The sequence below is a fragment of the Rhipicephalus microplus genome, unplaced genomic scaffold (genome assembly GCF_043290135.1).
Source record: "Rhipicephalus microplus isolate Deutch F79 unplaced genomic scaffold, USDA_Rmic scaffold_26, whole genome shotgun sequence".
NCBI lineage: Eukaryota > Metazoa > Arthropoda > Arachnida > Ixodida > Ixodidae > Rhipicephalus > Rhipicephalus microplus.
Window position 1 is genome coordinate 5,482,381 of NW_027464599.1, and position 10,558 is coordinate 5,492,938.

Sequence of the window (10,558 nt, forward strand, 5' to 3'; positions counted from 1 at the left end):
TTTCTAGTTGCGGAGTTGCCAGTTGTGGAGTATCTAGTTGTGGAGTTTCCAGTTGTGAAGTATCTAGTTGTGGAGTTTCCAGTTGTGGAGTATCTAGTTGTGGAGTTTTAAGTTGTAGAGTTTCTATTTGCGGAGTTTCTAGTTGCGGAGTATTTAATAGCAGAGTTTCTAGTTGTGAAGTTTCAAGTTGCGGAGTCTCAAGTTGTGGAGTTTCCAGTTGTGGAGTTTCTAGTTGTTGAGTTTCAAGTTGTGTAGTTCCTAGCTGCGCAGTTCCTAGTTGCGGAGTTTCTATCTGTGGAGTTTCTAGCTGCGGAGTTTCTAGTTGCAGAGTCTCTGGTTGTGGAGTTTCTAGTTGCGGAGTTTCTAGTTGTTGAGTTTCTAGTTGTGGAGTTTCTAGTGGTGGAGTTTCAGGTTGCGGAATCTCTAGCTGTGGATTTTCTAGTTGCGTAACTTAAGGTTGTGAGGTTTCAAGTTGTGGAGTTTCTAGTTGTGGAGTTTCTAGTTGTGGAGTTTCTATTTGTGGAGTTTCTAGTTGCGCAGTATCTAGTTGTGGAGTTTCCAGTTGTGGAGTTTCTAGTTGTGGAGTTGCGGAGTCTCTGGTTGTGGAGTTTCTAGTTTTGGAGTTTCGAGTTGTGGAGTCTTTAGTTGTAGTTGTGGAGTTTCTAGTTGTGGAGTTTCCAGTTGTGGAGTATCTAGTTGTGGAGTTTTCAGTTGTGTAGTTTCTGGCTGCGGAGTTTCTAGTTGCGGAGTTTCTATTTGTGGAGTTTCTAGCTGCGGAGTTTCTAGTTGCAGAGTCTCTGGTTTTGGAGTTTCTAGTTGCGGAGTCTCTAGTTGTGGAGTTTTTAGTTGTGGAGTTTCTAGATATGGAATTTCTAGATGCCGAGTCTCTATTCGTGGAGTTTGTAGTTGTGGAGTTTCTATTTGTGGAGTTTCAAGTTGTGGAGTTTCTAGTTGTGGAGTTTCTAGTTCCGGAGTTTCTAGTTGTTGAGTTTCTAGTTGTGGAGTTTCTAGTTGTGAAGTTTCTAGTTGCGGAATCTCTAGCTGTGGATTTTCTAGTTGCGTAACTTAAGGTTGTGAGGTTTCAAGTTGTGGAGTTTCTAGTTGTGGAGTTTCTAGTTGTGGAGTCTCTAGTTGTGGAGTCTCTAGTTGCGGAGTTTCTAGTTGCGGAGTTTCTATTTGTGGAGTTTCTAGCTGCGGAGTTTCTAGTTGCAGAGTCTCTGGTTGCGGAGTCTCTAGTTGCGGAGTCTCTAGTTGTGGTATTTCTAGTTGTGGGGTTTCTAGTTGTGGAGTTTCCAGTTGTGGAGTTCATAGTTGTGGACTTTCGAGACATGAAATTTCTTGTAGCCGAGTCTCTAATTGTGGAGTTTGTAGTTGTGGAGTTTCGAGTTGTGGAGTTTCTACTTGTGGAGTTTCTAGCTGCGGAGTTTCTAGTTCAGTCTCTAGTTTTGGAGTTTCTAGTTGCGAATTCTCTAGTTGAACAGTCTCTAGTTGTAGAGTTTCTAGTTGTGGAGTTTCTAGTTGTGGAGTTTCAAGTTGTGGAGTTTCTAGTTGTTGAGTTTCTAGTTTGAAGTCTCTAGTTGTAGTCTCTAGTTGTGGAGTCTCTAGTTTAGGAGTTTCTGGTTGTAGAGTTTTTAGTTGTGGAGTGTCTAGTTGTGGAGTTTCCAGTTGTGGAGTTTCCAGTTGTGGAGTTTCGAGTTGTGGAGTTTTGAGTTCTGGAGTTTCTAGTTGTGGAGTTTCTAGTTGCGGAATCTCTAACTGTGGATTTTCTAGTTGCGGAACTTAAGGTTGTGAGGTTTCAAGTTGTGGAGTTTCTAGTTGTGGTGTTTCTAGTTGTGGAGTTTCTAGTTGTGGAGTCTCTAGTTGTGGAGTTTCTAGCTGCAGAGTTTCTAATTGTGGAGTTTCTGTTTGTGGAGTTTCTAGCTGCAGAGTTTCTAATTGTGGAGTTTCTGTTTGTGGAGTTTCTAGCTGCAGAGTTTCTAGTTGCAGAGTCTCTGGCTGTGGAGTTTCTAGTTGCGGAGTCTCTAGTTGTGGAGTTGCGGAGTCTCTGGTTGTGGAGTTTCTAGTTGTTGAGCTTCGAGTTGTGGAGTCTCTAGTTGTGGAGTTTCTAGTTGTGGAGTTTCCAGTTGTGGAGTATCTAGTTGTGGAGTTTACAGTTGTGAAGTATCTAGTTGTGGAGTTTCCAGTTGTGGAGTATCTAGTTGTGGAGTTTTAAGTTGTGGAGTTTCTAGTTGCGCAGTTTCTAGTTGCGGAGTATTTAATAGCGGAGTTTCCACTTGTGAAGTTTCAAGTTGCGGAGTCTCAAGTTGTGGAGTTTCCAGTTGTGGAGTTTTTAGTTGTGGAGTTTCTAGTTGTTGAGTTTCTAGTTGTGAAGTCTCTAGTTTTGCAGTTTCTAGTTGTGGAGTTTCTAGATATAGAATTTCTAGTTGCCGAGTCTCTATTTGTGGGATTTCTAGTTGCCGAATCTCTAGTTGTGGAGTTTCTAATTGCAGAGTCTCTAGTTCTGGAATTTCTAGTTGCCGAGTCTCTATTTGTGGATTTTCTAGTTGCCGAGTCTCTATTTGTGGAGTTTCTAGTTGCGGAGTCCCTAGTTGTGGAGTTTCTAGTTGTGGAGTTTCAAGTTGTGGAGTTTCAAGTTGCGGAGTCTCAAGCTGTGCAGTTTCTATGTTTGAGTTTCTAGTTGTGGAGTTTTTAGTTGTTGCGCTTCTAGTTTGAAGTCTCTACTTGTAGATTCTCTAGTTGTGGAGTCTCAAGTTTAGGAGTTTCTAGTTGAAGAGTTTTTAGTTGTGGAGTGTCTAGTTGTGGAGTTTCTAGTTGTGAAGTTTCGAGTTTTGGAGTTTCTAGTTGTGGAGTCTCTAGCTGTGCAGTTTCTAGCTGCGGAGTTTCTAGTTGCGGAGTTTTCATTTGTTGAGTTTCTAGTTGTGGAGTCTCAAGTTGTGGAGTTTAAAGTTGTGGAGTTTCAAGTTGTGGAGTCTCTAGTTGTAGAGTTACTAGTTGCGGAGTGTCTAGTTGTGGAGTTTCCAGTTGTGGAATTTCTAGTTGTGAAGTCTCTAGTTTTGCAGTTTCTAGTTGTGGAGTTTCTAGATATAGAATTTCTAGTTGCCGAGTCTCTATTTGTGGAATTTCTAGTTGCCGAGTATCTAGTTGTGGAGTTTCTAGTTGCAGAGTCTCTAGTTGTGGAATTTCTAGTTGCCGAGTCTCTAGTTGTGTAGTTTCTAGCTGCAACGTTTCTAGTTGCGGAGTTTCTATTTGTGGAGTTTCTAGGTGCGGAGTTTCTAGTTGTTGAGTTTCTAGTTGTGGAGTTTCTAGTTGTGGAGTTTCTAGTTGCGGAATCTCTAGCTGGGGATTTTCTAGTTGCGTAACACAAGGTTGTCAGGTTTCAAGTTGTGGAGTTTCTAGTTGTGGAGTTTCTAGTTGTGGATTTTCTAGTTGTGGAGTCTCTAGTTGTGTAGTTTCTAGCTGCGCAGTTTCTAGTTGCGGAGTTTCTATTTGTGGAGTTTCTAGCTGCGGAGTTTCTAGTTGCAGAGTCTGTGGTTGTGGAGTTTCTAGTTGCGGAGTTTCTAGTTGTTGAGTTTCTAGTTGTGGTGTTTCTAGTTGTGGAGTTTCTAGTTGCGGAATCTCTATCTGTGGATTTTCCAGTTGCGTAACTTAAGGTTGTGAGGTTTCAAGTTGTGGAGTTTCTAGTTGTGGAGTTTCTAGTTGTGGACTTTCTAGTTGTGGAGTTTGTAGTTGTGGAGTTTCTAGTTGTGGAGTTTCTATTTGTGGAGTCTCTAGTTGCAGAGTTTCTAGTTGTGGAGTTTCTAGTTGGGGAGTTTCTGGTTGTGGAGTTTCTAGTTGTGGAGTTTCAAGTTGTGGAGTTTCTAGTTGTGGAGTCTCAAGTTGTGGAGTTTCAAGTTGTGGAGTTTAAAGTTGTGGAGTCTCTAGTTGTGGAGTTTCTAGTTGCGCAGTATCTAGTTGTGGAGTTTCCAGTTGTGGAGTTTCTAGTTGTGGAGTTGCGGAGTCTCTGGTTGTGGAGTTTTTAGTTTTGGAGTTTCGAGTTGTGGAGTCTTTAGTTGTAGTTGTGGAGTTTCTAGTTGTGGAGTTTCCAGTTGTGGAGTATCTAGTTGTGGAGTTTCCAGTTGTGTAGATTCTAGCTTCGGAGTTTCTAGTTGCGGAGTTTCTATTTGTGGAGTTTCTAGCTGCGGAGTTTGTAGTTGCAGAGTCTCTGGTTGTGGAGTTTGTAGTTGCGGAGTCTCTAGTTGTGGAGTTTTTACTTGTGGAGTTTCTAGATATGAAATTTCCAGTTGCCGAGTCTCTATTTGTGGAGTTTGTAGTTGTGGAGTTTCTAGTTGTGGAGTTTCCAGTTGTGGAGTATCTAGTTGTGGAGTTTTCAGTTGTGTAGTTTCTGGCTGCGGAGTTTCTAGTTGCGGAGTTTCTATTTGTGGAGTTTCTAGCTGCGGAGTTTCTAGTTGCAGAGTCTCTGGTTTTGGAGTTTCTAGTTGCGGAGTCTCTAGTTGTGGAGTTTTTAGTTGTGGAGTTTCTAGATATGGAATTTCTAGATGCCGAGTCTCTATTCGTGGAGTTTGTAGTTGTGGAGTTTCAAGTTGTGGAGTTTCTAGTTGTGGAGTTTCTAGTTCCGGAGTTTCTAGTTGTTGAGTTTCTAGTTGTGGAGTTTCTAGTTGTGAAGTTTCTAGTTGCGGAATCTCTAGCTGTGGATTTTCTAGTTGCGTAACTTAAGGTTGTGAGGTTTCAAGTTGTGGAGTTTCTAGTTGTGGAGTTTCTAGTTGTGGAGTCTCTAGTTGTGTAGTTTCTAGCTGCGGAGTTTCTAGTTGCGGAGTTTCTATTTGTGGAGTTTCTAGCTGCGGAGTTTCTAGTTGCAGAGTCTCTGGTTGTGGAGTTTCTAGTTGCGGAGTCTCTAGTTGTGGTATTTCTAGTTGTGGGGTTTCTAGTTGTGGAGTTTCCAGTTGTGGAGTTCTTAGTTGTGGACTTTCGAGACATAAAATGTCTTGTAGCCGAGTCTCTTATTGCGGAGTTTGTAGTTGTGGAGTTTCGAGTTGTGGAGTTTCTACTTGTGGAGTTTCTAGCGGCGGAGTTTCTAGTTCAGTCTCTAGTTTTGGAGTTTCTAGTTGCGAATTCTCTAGTTGAACAGTCTCTAGTTGTAGAGTTTCTAGTTGTGGAGTTTCTAGTTGTGGAGTTTCAAGTTGTGGAGTTTCTAGTTGTTGAGTTTCTAGTTTGAAGTCTCTAGTTGTAGTCTCTAGTTGTGGAGTCTCTAGTTTAGGAGTTTCTGGTTGTAGAGTTTTTAGTTGTGGAGTGTCTAGTTGTGGAGTTTCCAGTTGTGGAGTTTCCAGTTGTGGAGTTTCGAGTTGTGGAGTTTTGAGTTCTGGAGTTTCTAGTTGTGGAGTTTCTAGTTGCGGAATCTCTAACTGTGGATTTTCTAGTTGCGGAACTTAAGGTTGTGAGGTTTCAAGTTGTGGAGTTTCTAGTTGTGGTGTTTCTAGTTGTGGAGTTTCTAGTTGTGGAGTCTCTAGTTGTGGAGTTTCTAGCTGCAGAGTTTCTAATTGTGGAGTTTCTGTTTGTGGAGTTTCTAGCTGCAGAGTTTCTAATTGTGGAGTTTCTGTTTGTGGAGTTTCTAGCTGCAGAGTTTCTAGTTGCAGAGTCTCTGGCTGTGGAGTTTCTGGTTGCGGAGTCTCTAGTTGTAGAGTTTCTAGTTTTGGAGTTTCTAGTTGTGGAGTTTTTAGTTGTGGGGTTTTTAGTTGTGAAGTTTCTAGATATGGAATTTTTTGTAGTTGCCGAGCCTCTATTTGTGGAGTTTGTTGTTGTGCAGTTTCTAGTTGTGGAGTCTCTAGTTGTAGAGTTACTAGTTGCGGAGTATCTAGTTGTGGAGTTTCCAGTTGTGGAGTTTCTTGTTGTGGAGTTGCGGAGTCTCTGGTTGTGGAGTTTCTAGTTGTTGAGCTTCGAGTTGTGGAGTCTCTAGTTGTGGAGTTTCTAGTTGTGGAGTTTCCAGTTGTGGAGTATCTAGTTGTGGAGTTTACAGTTGTGAAGTATCTAGTTGTGGAGTTTCCAGTTGTGGAGTATCTAGTTGTGGAGTTTTAAGTTGTGGAGTTTCTAGTTGCGCAGTTTCTAGTTGCGGAGTATTTAATAGCGGAGTTTCTCTTTGTGAAGTTTCAAGTTGCGGAGTCTCAAGTTGTGGAGTTTCCAGTTGTGGAGTTTTTAGTTGTGGAGTTTCTAGTTGTTGAGTTTCTAGTTGTGAAGTCTCTAGTTTTGCAGTTTCTAGTTGTGGAGTTTCTAGATATAGAATTTCTAGTTGCCGAGTCTCTATTTGTGGGATTTCTAGTTGCCGAATCTCTAGTTGTGGAGTTTCTAGTTGCAGAGTCTCTAGTTGTGGAATTTCTAGTTGCCGAGTCTCTATTTGTGGATTTTCTAGTTGCCGAGTCTCTATTTGTGGAGTTTGTAGTTGCGGAGTTTCTAGTTGTGGAGTTTCTAGTTGCAGAGTTTCTAGTTGTGGAGTTTCAAGTCGTGGAGTCTCTAGATGTGGCGTATCTAGTAGTGGAGTTTCCAGTTGTGGAGTTTCTAGTTGTGGAGTTTCTAGTTGCGGAGTTTCTAGTTGTGGAGTTTCAAGTTGTGGAGTTTCAAGTTGCGGAGTCTCAAGCTGTGCAGTTTCTATGTTTGAGTTTCTAGTTGTGGAGTTTTTAGTTGTTGCGCTTCTAGTTTGAAGTCTCTACTTGTAGATTCTCTACTTGTGGAGTCTCAAGTTTAGGAGTTTCTAGTTGAAGAGTTTTTAGTTGTGGAGTGTCTAGTTGTGGAGTTTCTAGTTGTGAAGTTTCGAGTTTTGGAGTTTCTAGTTGTGGAGTCTCTAGCTGTGCAGTTTCTAGCTGCGGAGTTTCTAGTTGCGGAGTTTGAATTTGTTGAGTTTCTAGTTGTGGAGTCTCAAGTTGTGGAGTTTAAAGTTGTGGAGTTTCAAGTTGTGGAGTCTCTAGTTGTAGAGTTACTAGTTGCGGAGTATCCAGTTGTCGAGTTTCCAGTTGTGGAGTTTCTAGTTGTGAAGTCTCTAGTTTTGCAGTTTCTAGTTGTGGAGTTTCTAGACATAGAATTTCTAGTTGCCGAGTCTCTATTTGTGGAATTTCTAGTTGCCGAGTATCTAGTTGTGGAGTTTCTAGTTGCGGAGTCTCTAGTTGTGGAATTTCTAGTTGCCGAGTCTCTAGTTGTGTAGTTTCTAGCTGCAACGTTTCTAGTTGCGGAGTTTCTATTTGTGGAGTTTCTAGCTGCGGAGTTTCTAGTTGCGGAGTTTCTAGTTGTTGAGTTTCTAGTTGTGGAGTTTCTAGTTGTGGAGTTTCTAGTTGCGGAATCTCTAGCTGGGGATTTTCTAGTTGCGTAACTTAAGGTTGTCAGGTTTCAAGTTGTGGAGTTTCTAGTTGTGGAGTTTCTAGTTGTGGATTTTCTAGTTGTGGAGTCTCTAGTTGTGTAGTTTCTAGCTGCGCAGTTTCTAGTTGCGGAGTTTCTATTTGTGGAGTTTCTAGCTGCGGAGTTTCTAGTTGCAGAGTCTCTGGTTGTGGAGTTTCTAGTTGCGGAGTTTCTAGTTGTTGAGTTTCTAGTTGTGGTGTTTCTAGTTGTGGAGTTTCTAGTTGCGGAATCTCTAGCTGTGGATTTTCTAGTTGCGTAACTTAAGGTTGTGAGGTTTCAAGTTGTGGAGTTTCTAGTTGTGGAGTTTCTAGTTGTGGACTTTCTAGTTGTGGAGTTTGTAGTTGTGGAGTTTCTAGTTGTGGAGTTTCTATTTGTGGAGTCTCTAGTTGCAGAGTTTCTAGTTGTGGAGTTTCTAGTTGGGGAGTTTCTGGTTGTGGAGTTTCTAGTTGTGGAGTTTCAAGTTGTGGAATTTCTAGTTGTTGATTCTCAAGTTGTGGAGTTTCAAGTTGTGGAGTTTAAAGTTGTGGAGTCTCTAGTTGTGGAGTTTCTAGTTGCGCAGTATCTAGTTGTGGAGTTTCCAGTTGTGGACTTTCTAGTTGTGGAGCTGCGGAGTCTCTGGTTGTGGAGTTTTTAGTTTTGGAGTTTCGAGTTGTGGAGTCTTTAGTTGTAGTTGTGGAGTTTCTAGTTGTGGAGTTTCCAGTTGTGGAGTATCTAGTTGAGGAGTTTCCAGTTGTGTAGATTCTAGCTTCGGAGTTTCTAGTTGCGGAGTTTCTATTTGTGGAGTTTCTAGCTGCGGAGTTTCTAGTTGCAGAGTCTCTGGTTGTGGAGTTTGTAGTTGCGGAGTCTCTAGTTGTGGAGTTTTTACTTGTGGAGTTTCTAGATATGAAATTTCCAGTTGCCGAGTCTCTATTTGTGGAGTTTGTAGTTGTGGAGTTTCTAGTTGTGGAGTTTCCAGTTGTGGAGTATCTAGTTGTGGAGTTTTCAGTTGTGTAGTTTCTGGCTGCGGAGTTTCTAGTTGCGGAGTTTCTATTTGTGGAGTTTCTAGCTGCGGAGTTTCTAGTTGCAGAGTCTCTGGTTTTGGAGTTTCTAGTTGCGGAGTCTCTAGTTGTGGAGTTTTTAGTTGTGGAGTTTCTAGATATGGAATTTCTAGATGCCGAGTCTCTATTCGTGGAGTTTGTAGTTGTGGAGTTTCTATTTGTGGAGTTTCAAGTTGTGGAGTTTCTAGTTCCGGAGTTTCTAGTTGTTGAGTTTCTAGTTGTGGAGTTTCTAGTTGTGAAGTTTCTAGTTGCGGAATCTCTAGCTGTGGATTTTCTAGTTGCGTAACTTAAGGTTGTGAGGTTTCAAGTTGTGGAGTTTCTAGTTGTGGAGTTTCTAGTTGTGGAGTCTCTAGTTGTGTAGTTTCTAGCTGCGGAGTTTCTAGTTGCGGAGTTTCTATTTGTGGAGTTTCTAGCTGCGGAGTTTCTAGTTGCAGAGTCTCTGGTTGTGGAGTTTCTAGTTGCGGAGTCTCTAGTTATGGTATTTCTAGTTGTGGGGTTTCTAGTTGTGGAGTTTCCAGTTGTGGAGTTCTTAGTTGTGGACTTTCGAGACATGAAATTTCTTGTAGCCGAGTCTCTAATTGTGGAGTTTGTAGTTGTGGAGTTTCGAGTTGTGGAGTTTTTACTTGTGGAGTTTCTAGCTGCGGAGTTTCTAGTTCAGTCTCTAGTTTTGGAGTTTCTAGTTGCGAATTCTCTAGTTGAACAGTCTCTAGTTGTAGAGTTTCTAGTTGTGGAGTTTCTAGTTGTGGAGTTTCAAGTTGTGGAGTTTCTAGTTGTTGAGTTTCTAGTTTGAAGTCTCTAGTTGTAGTCTCTAGTTGTGGAGTCTCTAGTTTAGGAGTTTCTGGTTGTAGAGTTTTTAGTTGTGGAGTGTCTAGTTGTGGAGTTTCCAGTTGTGGAGTTTCCAGTTGTGGAGTTTCGAGTTGTGGAGTTTTGAGTTCTGGAGTTTCTAGTTGTGGAGTTTCTAGTTGCGGAATCTCTAACTGTGGATTTTCTAGTTGCGGAACTTAAGGTTGTGAGGTTTCAAGTTGTGGAGTTTCTAGTTGTGGTGTTTCTAGTTGTGGAGTTTCTAGTTGTGGAGTCTCTAGTTGGGGAGTTTCTAGCTGCAGAGTTTCTAATTGTGGAGTTTCTGTTTGTGGAGTTTCTAGCTGCAGAGTTTCTAATTGTGGAGTTTGTGTTTGTGGAGTTTCTAGCTGCAGAGTTTCTAGTTGCAGAGTCTCTGGCTGTGGAGTTTCTAGTTGCGGAGTCTCTAGTTGTAGAGTTTCTAGTTTTGGAGTTTCTAGTTGTGGAGTTTTTAGTTGTGGGGTTTTTAGTTGTGAAGTTTCTAGATATGGAATTTTTTGTAGTTGCCGAGCCTCTATTTGTGGAGTTTGTTGTTGTGGAGTTTCTAGTTGTGGAGTCTCTAGTTGTAGAGTTACTAGTTGCGGAGTATCTAGTTGTGGAGTTTCCAGTTGTGGAGTTTCTTGTTGTGGAGTTGCGGAGTCTCTGGTTGTGGAGTTTCTAGTTGTTGAGCTTCGAGTTGTGGAGTCTCTAGTTGTGGAGTTTCTAGTTGTGGAGTTTCCAGTTGTGGAGTATCTAGTTGTGGAGTTTACAGTTGTGAAGTATCTAGTTGTGGAGTTTCCAGTTGTGGAGTATCTAGTTGTGGAGTTTTAAGTTGTGGAGTTTCTAGTTGCGCAGTTTCTAGTTGCGGAGTATTTAATAGCGGAGTTTCTACTTGTGAAGTTTCAAGTTGCGGAGTCTCAAGTTGTGGAGTTTCCAGTTGTGGAGTTTTTAGTTGTGGAGTTTCTAGTTGTTGAGTTTCTAGTTGTGAAGTCTCTAGTTTTGCAGTTTCTAGTTGTGGAGTTTCTAGATATAGAATTTCTAGTTGCCGAGTCTCTATTTGTGGGATTTCTAGTTGCCGAATCTCTAGTTGTGGAGTTTCTAGTTGCAGAGTCTCTAGTTGTGGAATTTCTAGTTGCCGAGTCTCTATTTGTGGATTTTCTAGTTGCCGAGTCTCTATTTGTGGAGTTTGTGGTTGCGGAGTTTCTAGTTGTGGAGTTTCTAGTTGCAGAGTTTCTAGTTGTGGAGTTTCAAGTCGTGGAGTCTCTAGATGTGGCGTATCTAGTAGTGGAGTTTCCAGTTGTGGAGTTTCTAGTTGTGGAGTTTCAGGT